Source organism: Ptiloglossa arizonensis, chromosome 2, assembly GCF_051014685.1.
Source record: "Ptiloglossa arizonensis isolate GNS036 chromosome 2, iyPtiAriz1_principal, whole genome shotgun sequence".
Classification (NCBI taxonomy): Eukaryota; Metazoa; Arthropoda; class Insecta; order Hymenoptera; family Colletidae; genus Ptiloglossa; species Ptiloglossa arizonensis.
In genome coordinates, this window is record NC_135049.1 from 5,990,352 (window position 1) to 6,003,746 (window position 13,395).

Below are 13,395 nucleotides of genomic sequence, written 5' to 3' on the forward strand. Positions count from 1 at the left end.
ACAATTTGCAGACATTTAATACTTAATTTGCATAATTTATGTACTCTTATTACAGTATCACTGGATTAATGTGTCGCTTGATATTGAAAAATGATGTAACGTTATTAAAAGTATGTATTTACCTTTATTTTGTTTCAAGATGAATTTATAATACTTGTGTGTCTCTTCAGCCTGTTATGTATAGTCAAACATACATTTCCGTATTATATTTTAATAAAATACAGCACTATGATTCGATATTTGCATTATAATTAACATTGCAAATGTTAATTGATCAACGTCTAAGTCAATCGAATCTTATTAATTCAATTCATTATGAAAAACATGTTTCATGATTGAAAATCACTTTTCTAAAACTGAAAACTGTAAATTCGTGCTTGTTACTTAAATAAAATGTTCTATAAATTTGATGATAACATTTAAGTATTTTGACATAATTTCATTTTTAAATGAATTAGACGTTAATCTAAAGAATTAGTCTCACTCTCTGTCCTCCTTCTAATTACATGTATATATTCCGGTTGACGTAATGACGATGTAATAGACGATAAATGTGCGATATCAATTATCGGTTCATAAGGAATATTCAGTCATTGCAATCGCGTGTCCCTCATTACGCATAAAAATTGTTCTTATCAAATAGAGACGTATACCGAAAAGCATAAACGATGTGCTTTAAGATCAAACGTTATCAATATCGAACTCTTCTGTTTCTTATTATTGTGTCACAAAAATATCTCCAAGTAGGTGTTTAATATTGATAATACATAAAACTAGCCTCATATACTAACGATAATGACGATAAAGTATTTGGATAATTCGTCGAAAATTTCAATTAAAAATTACTCAAGCATAGTACAATAAATATATATTAGTTTCCCTTTGAAAGTGAAGGTAAGGTGTCCTTACTCGTTACAAGCGTTCGTGTGAAATTTAATAACAATACGTGATATAGAATCACTTTAGAGCTACAACCATTTTTGTATACCCACTACATTGACGCACCAGTGCGAAATTTTGTCGCATACAGATTAGCAATCAAAAGTTCGCGCAATTATCGTAAGCATAACCGTCTAGTCTTTTCCGTGATTTTCAACGTCCAATCTTCGTCCTTTCCGCATTGTTTCTCAAGTACACACACCTATGAAACACCTCGGATATGCGAATTGAATATTTTCTATAAAAATAATCATCGGAAAGGGTTGAAAGGACGCGCGCGTCCGATAAATTCAAAGCGACGGACTCGCAACATTAGGCCTCGTGCGTTTTCGTGGGCGATCGGGCTCGCTCGGCGCGGCCCGTGCGAGCCACCAGCGCCGCAGCGCGAGTAGTTTTCGTGCTTTCTCGACGCGGTGGCCGTCGTCTCGATCGTCTTCGTCGCGGTTGTCCACGACGGTGGGCGACTCGCGTGAAAAGCACGCGCCCCGAAGGACGTGTCGTTGTTTCATTCATCGTTTGGCGGCCGTTGACGCGTTGGTCACACCGTTTCGCCGCGAAATCGGCCCGACGAATCCTTGCGACGACGTTCCGCGTTTCTCTCTCGCTTGTTTTCTCGCGACTCTTCGTCGGTCAGTCAGCTAGTCAGTCGTGTACAGTGCCGGCTGGTGCACGCGTCGCGCGATTCTTTCACGCGTCCCGCGGTTAGAAAACAAAACAAGAGGCACTCACCGTTTTGCGCACTCAAGCCGAAAACGATGCTCATTCGTCGGAAGTGAACCGAGCCGTGCGCTGTTTTCCGGGCCGCTTTCGATAGCGCGATCAAGGAGGCATGATTTTTTCGCGCGCGCAGTTTCACCGTTTCCTTTTCCTTCTTCTTTCTTCGTTCGTACGTTCGTTCGTATGGTGATCAGTGTATTTTTTCTGCCTCCCCCGCGAGTGAGTTTCCCATTGTGTGAATGTGTTCGTGAACCGTACATGACCTGCCCTTTTTTCCGCCGGCGTGTCAACGTACTCGCCGGCGAACGCACTTGCGCTGCGCGCATCTAATTAGGAGGGAAGAAACGAGACCTCGAGCGGATCACGTGAGTACAAAAATTACGTCTTGTTTTGTTAACGACGCACGGAGACGTCGCGTACGAGACTTCTGTTTCGGAAAATTCCTGTAGGACCGCCGGGGCGGCAAACGGAGGGGGAAAAGATCATTAAAACGAAATCCTACCTCGTTGTTTTTCCTTCTGAGGTTGGAATTCGTCTCTCTTTGTTCCTTCGCTTCTTACATTGCTCGAAGCAAGTGTCGAATGTTCCACGTTCGATTAAAATAGATAATTGTGGGCGCGATGTGTTATTTACAGTTGAAACGTAAGGTGATGATTATTTTGATGATACGATTTTTGAGTTTATAGAATTTAGCTTGTCTGCTGGCATACTTTCCAGTTCCACTTAACCTGCCATGAAACCTCTACCGACGTTTATAATTTATTACAAAGTACCAAATAACTGTGACACAATGTACTTTTGAAGTTCAAAATTATGTAATTATTATTAGCGGCAAGGTTTTCGGAAATTTTATTCAATTTATAAAATTAATTATTTTCTAAACCTTCTGTCAGATTTGAAACGTAATGTTAATCGTAATATTTCGTTTTTACCGAACAATTTGATAACCTTGGACTATTTTAATTTTGAAAACTAAGACAATTATTTATTCCGATATAATTTTCGAGTGTCTCTAAAATTGTACATAATCGCGATATATTTTACTACTTGAAGGTAAAAGATAAAATTACTTTTGCCAATTCTTAATCATTTGATCAAATTTCTAATGTTTCTGTCACATTTAAATCATAGTGTCAAATGACACTACATTTGTAAAAAGCAAAAAGTAAAGTAATTCTATTTTGCGATAAGATTTTCGTGTCCATTTTATCGAATTTAAATAATTCACGTATAATTGGATCTATTGACACTGCTGTCCCTCCCTCCCGCCCCTCGTTCCGTTCAAGGATTGCTTGGTAAATTAATTATAATGTGCGTAACGTTCGACAAGTGTCTCGTACGTCGAATCGTTCTCCAAAAAAACAATTTCGAAAGATACATTGCAAAAAAGATAATAGTAAAGAATAAAGGAAAAATAGATTATAAGCGTTTTGTTGTACAAAGTAAGTAGAGATATACAATAGGTTGCTCGATAAGTTTTGTCGTTCGATAAGAAATGAAGTTATTAAGATCGTCGTCTTATTTCTCTAAAGATGGTATTACCGTTTGATGAACACGTGTGAAGTTTCATGTCGATTCATTCGTATATTTACAGTTGTTCAATGTTGAAGTGTCGTAGTATTTTTTTACAATAGAAAAAACGATAAAACGTACCGACCAACCTAGTATATATACACACAAGGGTATCAGTGCTATGTGACTCGCGAACGTTGGTTTTCGGCGCCATTACAACCGGAAAGAAGTTATCGTAGAGAAAAATTCACGACAAGGTGTGTTTTTGTGCTTCGAACGAAGACTAAATGGAAACGTGTGAACATCCTCCTTCTTTCTCGTTTATTTATCACGCTATCTGTCCTTTACTTTTCAAGCTCTCCTTCTCGCTCTGTATATACAATAGTATTCGAAACGATGTCTGTTCGCCAGAAACTGGGAGTAATTAATTATTAGCCTATTTCTGTAGTTCTAATTCCATGCGGTAACAAGACTTTCTTGTTGCGGCCTCGTGAAAAGTTTACGCTGGATTGTTTAGAGTTATAGAGAGAAGTATTGGTTTATCACGGAAATCTTTTCGTTAAGTTCATTATGCTCGTACCTGGTTCCACCGGTTGATTTATACGGAAAGCGGTGTTGCTTTTAAGAGAAATGCAATCTGTGTGTTATGTCAGAGACGATTAAAATATTCATGTAATCGCGAAAATATTTTCTGTCGAGTTTCACTCCGTGAGCATATTTTTGAAACATAAATGGAACGTTTGAAGTTATTTTATTGTTTAAAAATACAAACTTTTTACATACTCCAAATTTTCTTCAAATAGACTATACTTATATACATTCGTAATATCTAAAAACAAATTTCGATAATCTATAGCTAAGGATATACACAGTAGGCCAAAATTTGTGGTATGAATTGAGTCAGGTAAATTCTTTGGCCCAAAATAAAAAAAAAATAAAGAAGAACAAAATTGTGAATCTGTTTTGAAAAAAAAAAAAATCATTTGAAAATCTGATGCCTGACCTTACGGATTTCACTACAAACGACGTAATTATATTTTTATAGGATAGAATGTCAGGTACTGTTTACTATCGATACTTATCTATTAATGCGTTCTTAAGTTGAGCGAAATGCATTTTAAAAGTCTGTAGTGGAATTCGTAATGTCAGTCATCAGTTAGATGTATGGGTCCTAATTGAGTTTCAAATGCATTTTTTAGTTTGAATCGATATAAGTAATCGGTCTAACACCATTTGTACCACGAATTTCGACCCACGGTGTATATATTAAGATGGTCCTTAGTTATAGGTAATCGAAGATTTTTACTCATTTTTATTTCAAATTCTCCACCGAATTTGTCCACCAATCTGGTAATTTTATTATTTATTTACGGGTACATAACAGATTTTCTGTGACCTCTTGACGCAAATGCGCTTTAGATTCTCTTTTCGATAGATTTCATTTAGATTGAGAATTTTTATTCATAGACTACAGACTAGAAAACCCAACTAGGAAACAATGGTTTTAAAAAAGCATTAAAAATTGCAAGGAAATGAAAAATGATTAATATTACGACAAAATGAGACGTTGAATTGATGGAAATATGTAATAAAGTAATTACGAAGAACGAAGATTAGAATTGGTAAGATTGAAAGCAATTTTGCAAACTGTTAAAGAGTATCAATGTCGCTCTTCTGATCGTAAAAAGAAAACATTATTTCGTTCAAGACAGGAAAATTTATAAATAAGTATTTGGTTATAAATTTTATATTTGTCGAACAGCTTTTCTAAAAAATAATCGCATACTTTTAAATGATCTATCAAACTTTATTTAATTCTATTAACATTTCAAACCCAAGGCAATCAGGTAATCTTAGATAAATGGTTGTAGAAGATAATGGCATTCAATGCGTCTTTTGTTTGAAGGGATATTAAAAAATTGACTGCAGTAGTCAAAAAATAAATATAGTGGTCGGATAGTTTCGTTATATTTGAAACATTTGATACAGTGGTGAAGCTACGTATATGTAATTTTACATGTGGTAGTTCAAGGCCTGTATGACACGTTTTTTCGCTATTCGATCGAGCTTATATTTGACAGGAATTATATTTTTAATGCACGATATTGAAATCACTTTCGAGGGCGAGACTAAACAATTTGGCCAAAATTTTCGACTATCTATAGCTGGAATCATTCTAACATATGTACATGAATGTATATGCACGTATTAAAGTAAAATTGTAAGTTTTATTAACTAATACATAAATCGATAGATTTTAAATATTAAAATTAATACAAGTGATATAAAACTACATATAATATAAATTGACAAAAGTATTTCAATAAAATTTATTTTAATAAAAGTATTTCGAAAAAATTGAAAAATATTAATATACTTATTATTATGAAACATTGAAAAGGAAAGTGTAATAAGGATCTAATTAATGAGTCAAATATGCATTAAATTGGAGTATCCTTTCTCGTTTTATATAATTTACATTTCTTGTTCCTTATATATTAAATGAAATAATATTCAAGAGTAAAATACTAGCCAGTATTAATAATATTGTTCGATATGAAATTAATAAATTTAATATCGTACGAATTATAAGACTTCTTATATAACTTTTTAAGTTTAGAGTCTTAATTAAAAATTCAGTGCAATCATTATTCAGAGGGTACTTTCGGTCCTTTCGGCGTGTTTGCCCGAAAATTTGTATTATTTTGAAGATGTGCAAATTTTGCGCGATATTAGACCATTTGAAGTCTTTCTATTAAATTCGTCTTATTATGCGTAGTTCCGGTTTCTTTAGGCCAATATCCCGCCGGCACATCGAACACAGTCCTGTTATTTTTAGGACAACCAGTCGCGCGTGTTGCGTTTCTTTCCCTCTCACGTATTAACAAAAATTTCCTCTCCTGTCTCTATTTTTGTTTCACGGTTACGTTCTATTTTATTTGCTTAAATTTTAACGAGTTACCGCCAGGGTTTCGTTGAACTCCGACGCGTTAAAAATAGACAATTCTGTCCACGGAAATGCGCGACACCTCGGTTCGTTGGTTGTTTCCTGCCGAACCAACGCGACATCGCACACTTATCCTTGCGAAATTCATATTTAACGCTGCTCGTCTGTAAATTAGTACAAACGCGTCGTCGTAGTTGGGAACCGTGTGTTGTCCGTGCTTGAAGCTGTTTCGTAAATCGCAGGAAATTGTGTTAATTGTATCAAAATACGAATTGTCAGCGAATTGCATAACCACTAGACTTAGACGAAAGATCGAACTAAATTAGAGAAACGCGAGTTCGTGACTCTTTGTAGTAGTTGATTTATTATACAACTTGCGTTTCACTCCTGAAAATGGATTCGACACTATAAATCAATCGTCCTTTCTTCAGTTTCGTAAAGTTTCATCGTGATTGTCGAAACTTTCCAATTATTTTGGTTCAAGTATTAGGGTAGATTACACGCGCGTTGAATAGAAAATCGAATTTGAACATTTGAAAAAGAGCAGAGACTTCAATTTCTATCGATGTTTCGATAGTTTTTAAGTCATTGTGTACGATGGATCAAGAAAATGGTAGAAAGGGATCGTGATTTGTTTCAACGGCTATATTGGTGTTTCACATGATCCTTCGTTGCGCTCAACGTTTCGACATCAGTAGGCTCTCCTCGCAAACTTGATTATGCAATTCATGCATAGGAGTTAGTTTTCTTTGGACAAAGAAATATGGAATGTGTGTCGATGAATATGAATGGTAAGAAACTATTGTTTAAGTGCGGAGTAAGGTAAATATATAAACAGAAGAAGAAAAATATAAAATGTTCTCGATAAACAGAAACAAATTTACTTATATTAAATCAGGTAGAAGAGAAGAAGAGATAGCGAATGCAAACCTGACGCTATTTATTCAACACTAATCTTCACCATAAAAACAGATCAGAAGGAGGAACTCTACAAATGAAGTTCTATAATTTCACGTTATCATAAGTTTTTACATAAAATACAATATTCTCTGCAAGACCTTCGACCGAAAGAACCAATTCTAACGCAGTTAATCAATGATGATCTCTGTTCGGTAAATTCCATCAAAGGCATTCTTGGGAACAAATTCTCCATTCGTCGTTGATCGAACAAATCGTTAATGTTCTTTATCGCGTTCAGCTGCGATGGCAGAATTCTTGAGGTGTTTCTAAACGAGCCCCCAGTGAAAATGATTGGATATCGAAGCGTGATTTAAGAGGAGTACGTCAGCGACTAAAATCGAGGATTTTTCTTTTGTGCTTAGCAATCATTAAGAGCATTTTTCTTCGTACTCCGTAGCACGAGCCACAAAGACCCCTGGATCACAGCTGTCTGTCAATAACGCTGACAAGCGTTTCGAGTTAACCAAACGACGTATGTCTTCCGTATGCAGAGAGCTTCTCCCTTTACGAAAGAAATCTTTGCGTCTGTCGAGATAGATCGTTTACAATCCCTTCTGACCTTTCACTGTCTGTCGATCGCGACAATGCAGAAATCGCATGAAAATTATGCGGGAACATCGGGCGCTACGATTTAATAGTCCCGTCGAGAACATTTTCTATCCTCCTGACGTTATTGGTTGAATCGACATGTTTCTGTCAGGAGATGCTAGGAGAGTGGGTTTTTACCACTTTTTTAAAGATGCAATTTTTACTGACAGAAATTGCTGTATTTGACGAAGTGTCCTCCTACGGAGCCAGGATTTAGCTGTGCTCGTCTTTGATGGAGGTTGATCTTCAAGGTTGAATCTCTATCTAAAGAATCTTATTTTATTTCTCTAAAGATTTGAATTATGTAAGGGACGTTGATAGCGAAGAAAATCCTCGTGGTAACCCAAGTTTCTTTTTCATCGAAGGATAATGTTATTGTAAATTGTAAAAGAGTATCCTCGACAACAAGTGGTATCATTGGTAATATGCAAAAGAATATACATAATCGTTTTAGTTGCAAACGTAATTAGTTCTCACGCAAAATACCTACACAAAAGCTAGAAATTAACGTTTGTTCCGCTAGCTTTCAAATGTTAACCGTCTATAATTTTAAACGAAACACAGTGTATTCAACAAGAATCAAGTCGACACGGTTTTAGCGTAATACCCGTTTCGCGAGGACATTTCGTACTTTATGTAAGCGTTTACCTTATAACACGGAACAACACGGACGAACATGGAAAACTCGAACTACACTGAACGTGCAAACTTTTGTCAACGTAAACTGTGGAAGGAGAATGCCATTACTCTTTCTAATATTTTCGTTGTACAAGGTACGACGTTAACGCCTCTTCTATTGTGAAAGTATTTGTATTTGAATAAAATTTTTATCAAAATTATTTTTTAGTAACTTTTATGATTGGAATATTATTATTAGAAGTTGGATAGCTCGACATTTGGCACGCAGTTAAGTATCTTCGGTGTTTCATAGCATTCAATGTAATCACAAAGGGCACTTGACCATTTAGTAATGAGTTGCAGTTGTACAATGATGCTTTTGTTGAAAGAAGTTCCTTTGCATTATCTCATGTGCATTTCAACACTTGAAACATTATTACGGAGATCTGAATATGTGTATATTTAGCTGTTGGAGGTCCTCCATGTATTAGTTAATAACAGAGAACATCTAAATGTTTGTTGTTTGGAAACTGTTGGTTCTTTCGTTGAAATAGATATCTTGGCGTCATCTTATACAATTTGAATAGTTAAAATATTATTACTTGGACTTTACGAGAACTTTGACAGTTCGATAATTAGCTCTCTGTTAGGTGCCTTATACTTATAGATAATAGTATAAGACACCTAAGTGTTCTATACCAAGGCATTGTTGCCCACCTTGGTCATTTCCTATTAATTTAGATAGTTAGAATATCATTATGAAAACTTGGATAATTTGATAAGCAGCTTGTCAGTTAGGTGTCTTACTTATTAGCTAATAATAGGAGACTCTCGAGTGTTTACTACTTTACATCTGTTCTGCACTAGCATTTGAAATCTTAGTATCATTCTCTTCTAATCGAAACATTTGGAATACCATGGAACTTGAACAGTTCGACAACAGCTCGAAGTTAGGAGTTCACTGTTGAGTATTTTCACATATTCTTTAATAATAGAGGATACTTTTCTGTCAGCTACTAAAATACTGTCGCCTGATGATACTTTAAGTAATTTCGTTAATTTTCTAAGTATTTATCACTTTGAATAGTTACTTATCTAACAGTTCGGTGTCTATAACACATCTCACAATTTGGTGTCTTTAATGCATCTCGTAATTTGGCGTCTTTAATACTTTTATAACGGATAATAGGTGTACAGAAATTAGTGCCCGAAACTTTCTTGCGTGATCTGTCGATAATGATAGACAATAGGTGGAGGCATTTATCGTTGCCTTAATGGTTCCGTAGCCACTTGGAAATTGGTCTGGAACTTGAAAACCGATGAAACGGCAACGAAACCTTTCCGATGGTCTCTGGAGAGTACCGTAGGTATAAGATTGATTTCCCACTTCCGACGGACGCGTGCCTTGGTTACTTTTCTACGAGCATGTCGTCTAGGGATTTCTATACTTAAAGAGACTGTAAATTTTCTATGGACAACATTACAGTTATTGTGAACATGATTAGTGCTCGCATATTATGCGAATCTAGGTGTTGCTGTAGCATTGTGGTTGCTCCATCGGCGACAAGGCTTAATAGAGGCTTACTTCGTGTTTTAAATTCGCAATAAATATTAATGCGACCTCTGCAGAAGTTAGAACTTCTGGATTCGTACATACTGATCATATCACGAGAAAATGTCAGGTGGTGGGCAATATTTCATATTCCATCAGCGCTATTAAGACCAGTACACTGAACTGCGTTCAATTGTAGACCAGACTAATATAAATTTGAGAAATTCAAAAGATTCGGAAATTCATTTTTTAAAATGGAAAACAACGATCCTGGATTGTCTTTTATTGAACGGTATATTTATTACGGTAAGTGTCACGATTAATTTTGTAAGTGTTACGATGCATCTATTCGAAGCTTCCAAAGTATCAGCTACGTATTTTCTACCGATCTACCAATTAACATGGAATAAATTGTAGGAGAAACAGAGGCTTCTTTCAATTTTTAGGTAACTTTCTTTTTGTACGATATTATTTTGAATACTACTCTTTCAACTACCACAATCGAATCAATTTTTTTTCATTTATATATTTCCATAGTAATTTTAATTTTAATTTTAATTTAGTTCAAAGATCAAATTTATTTATTAACAACAAGTGATTAGTGATTATTTCTTTTATATTGTTTACACATATACCATGGTATATCAATAGCACAGAATCTACGAGTTTTGTTTCTTACAAAATTTTGTCATTTTCAAAAATTAACATTCATTTCTTATCTACGTATGATAGAAAGCGAGCTTTCCGTCAGATTTCCCAATTTATAGCTAATAATTTTATATTTTTGCTTTCAAATAAAGCAAAAACATATTTTTACGCATAAAATAATAAAGTATCGTATATAAAACAATATGGGGCAAATTATACCGTGTGACAAATTGACTTCGAATTTATTTTCCCCGAATAAGTAAACAATATAAAGCCTACATTGTACAGTACTATTTGTATCAATAAGGAGTTGGTAGTACCAATAGTTAAATAGTAATGATAAATCGAATTCTAAATAAAAACCTTATTTACTTTACCGATAATTACACTCAAACTTTGAATCAAATATGAAACATATGTGCATCATTATTTGATACAATGTAAAAAACTGCTTTATTGAAACAGTTTTTCTCCGGTTCGTTTGACAATATTGCCACGATGTAATACAAAAGCGGTAATAAGTGTGACTTTTAACCCCTATAACTTCGAATCTCAATCCCCCTTACGTATCTTCTGAATTACATCTATATAAGAATGATGAAAAGTAGATTTACAAATACTTGAACTGCAGTCGTAATCCTCTAACAGTATAATCCCTCGTGAAAGATTTAACTGGACATCAATTACACCACCGATTGTCCAGAGCTACTGTCAACAAAAAGGTCTGACAACACTATACATCGGAGTAGCCTCGCATCAGTCACAATATTCTATCGTTGTACATTATGTTTTCAATCGATTGAACTGTTCTACTGTCCCTGAACTATGGACTTTACTACAAGTTCGGAGCGAATGTATTGCGCAACAAACTTTGTCGCAACAAAGTAGGTATTTTTACGTGTACTCTTCTGTGTGCAAACAAACCATGCGCTGCATTGAAAATCCATACACCAGCCATTATTTTAGAAATCCGTTGGAGAAGTTCGCGGCCCCTTTGAAGCGCGAATGTGACGACGGTGTATCGGGAATATTTCTAGAGAGTAGATTTTATTGGCACAGAGGTATATTGTTACTCCTAACAACGAGACAATTCTATTAGTCGGTGAGAAAGCATTGCTCCTATCTTTCATAGAGCATTGCTTTGAGATCTCCACGCTTTTAAATGTAACTGCTCATCCTTTCTGCGAGTATTTCTCGCTGACTGGGCATTCTGAAAGGAACCTTTACGTCGCACTCGTGTGCATAATCGCACGTACTCCCCTCTGTATCATAAAACGAATGTTTCTTTTCCTGCCTTGACAGGTTTCCTTATTTGTTCGCCTTAGAAGACAGTCATCAGGTGCTTCTGCTTGTCCGTTATCGGTGAATTGGATAAATATTCGTTGGCGACGATCGAAGACTTCGGATACTTTTATAGTGAATAATAAGTCTTTGCTAAACGTGAAAAAGAATATTATAGACTGAAAAAAATGTTCTACTTCGAGCGATTAAAAATACTGATCCTGAAGTTTATCACCCATTGTTTCTAGTAATAAATCCGAGATGAAATTTGGTAGTCACTTAATTGTCCTTGAAAAATCACGTAGACATCTTTGACGCAATTTGAGAAAGTTATTTCTATTCGGAGGATGTAAAGGGAGCACTTTCATTGCCAATTAGTGTTATAGAAATGCAGATGTCACTCTAATTTGTTTTTAAATTGTTTCAAATCTAGGTACCTAAAATATTCTTTTTTGTTTTTAGCCTGAACTTATTGCCCAACATTCCCAGGAATTGGTCAGAGGTTATATTTAGTGATCACCTAACTTGGTTCTGATTCGAAATTCACGTAGAAATCTTAAACGCAATCTGGAACATTCATTTCCAACCAAAAGACGTAAACTCGTCTCTAAATTGCATTAAATTGAAGTGCATAAAGTATTGTTTCTTTATTTTAGCCAAGACTTTTCACCCACCCTTCTTAGAAATCGTTCAAACTTGTTTGGTAATAATGTGGATACTTGTCATCGAAATTATGCACAAAAGTCTCAGACGCATGGCAGAAAATTGCAATCATTTCTATTCAAAGAACATACAGGACATTCTCACTGACGATCCATAGGAATCCAGATGTCTCTCAAAATTGTTTCTAAATTGCATTAAATCGAGATGTTCAAGCGTTCTTTCTTGATTTTAAACAAGGCTTGTTGACCCAAAATTACCGAGAAGTCTCAAATACAACACATATTTAAAGGATATTTTTACCGATGATTCGCAGATATTGAGATGCCTCTCTCTGAAACTTGTTTCTAAACAGCATTAAATCGAGAAGTCTATGGTGTTCTTTCGATTGCATTTCAGAGAATTGTTGCCCAACATTTCTAACAATCGCTCGGGTATTAAATGTAACACTTGTGTAGTTCCGACACAAATGTCACATAAAGGTCTCGAACGTAAGGAAACGCATTTCCATTTAAAGGATATAAAGGATACTCCCACACAGGATTCATAGAAATTGGGGCGTTTCTCAAACTTGTTTCTATATGTGCTTTTAATCGAAGTGTCTAAAGTTGTCGAGAGTGTTCTCCCTTTGTCACACACCGGTTTCCTCGCAAGAAAAAGACGTCCTTCGCGGTCTCGAAGCCTTAAAGCTAGCATATCGTGTATCCGTTTGATCGATAACTAAGTGGCGGGAGCGACACATGGTTTACCGACACAATAGCCGAGTATCTCTCGGTCTAACGCCGTACAGGACACAGACAATGGGAGTCTATATGGATGCATGGATTCAGTGACGATAGGAACGCATTATTCACGACCATTCGTGCAATTAGGAGACGGTGGCTTTGTCCAGGGTGCTCTTTGATATATTAAGCATTATTATAGTTATTTTGCAATTGCGGTATAGGTTTAGAGATTTAGTGTTCATTATAGA

At 35.5% G+C, this 13,395-nt stretch overlaps 1 protein-coding gene across 6 annotated transcripts in view; it reads left to right on the forward strand.

The window, feature by feature from the left end:
- Positions 1–13,395, forward strand: part of Dnc (phosphodiesterase dunce) — a 621,682-nt gene that overhangs the window by 272,609 nt on the left and 335,678 nt on the right. For 3 of the 6 annotated variants that reach the window (XM_076327455.1, XM_076327454.1, XM_076327456.1), the window contains exon 1: positions 1,367–2,021. The exons of the other annotated variants lie outside the window; for them this stretch is intronic. The gene's annotated coding sequence lies outside the window, so the exon portion shown is untranslated. Of the gene's footprint in view, positions 1–1,366; positions 2,022–13,395 lie in introns of those variants that run through there. 6 annotated transcript variants of the gene reach the window in all.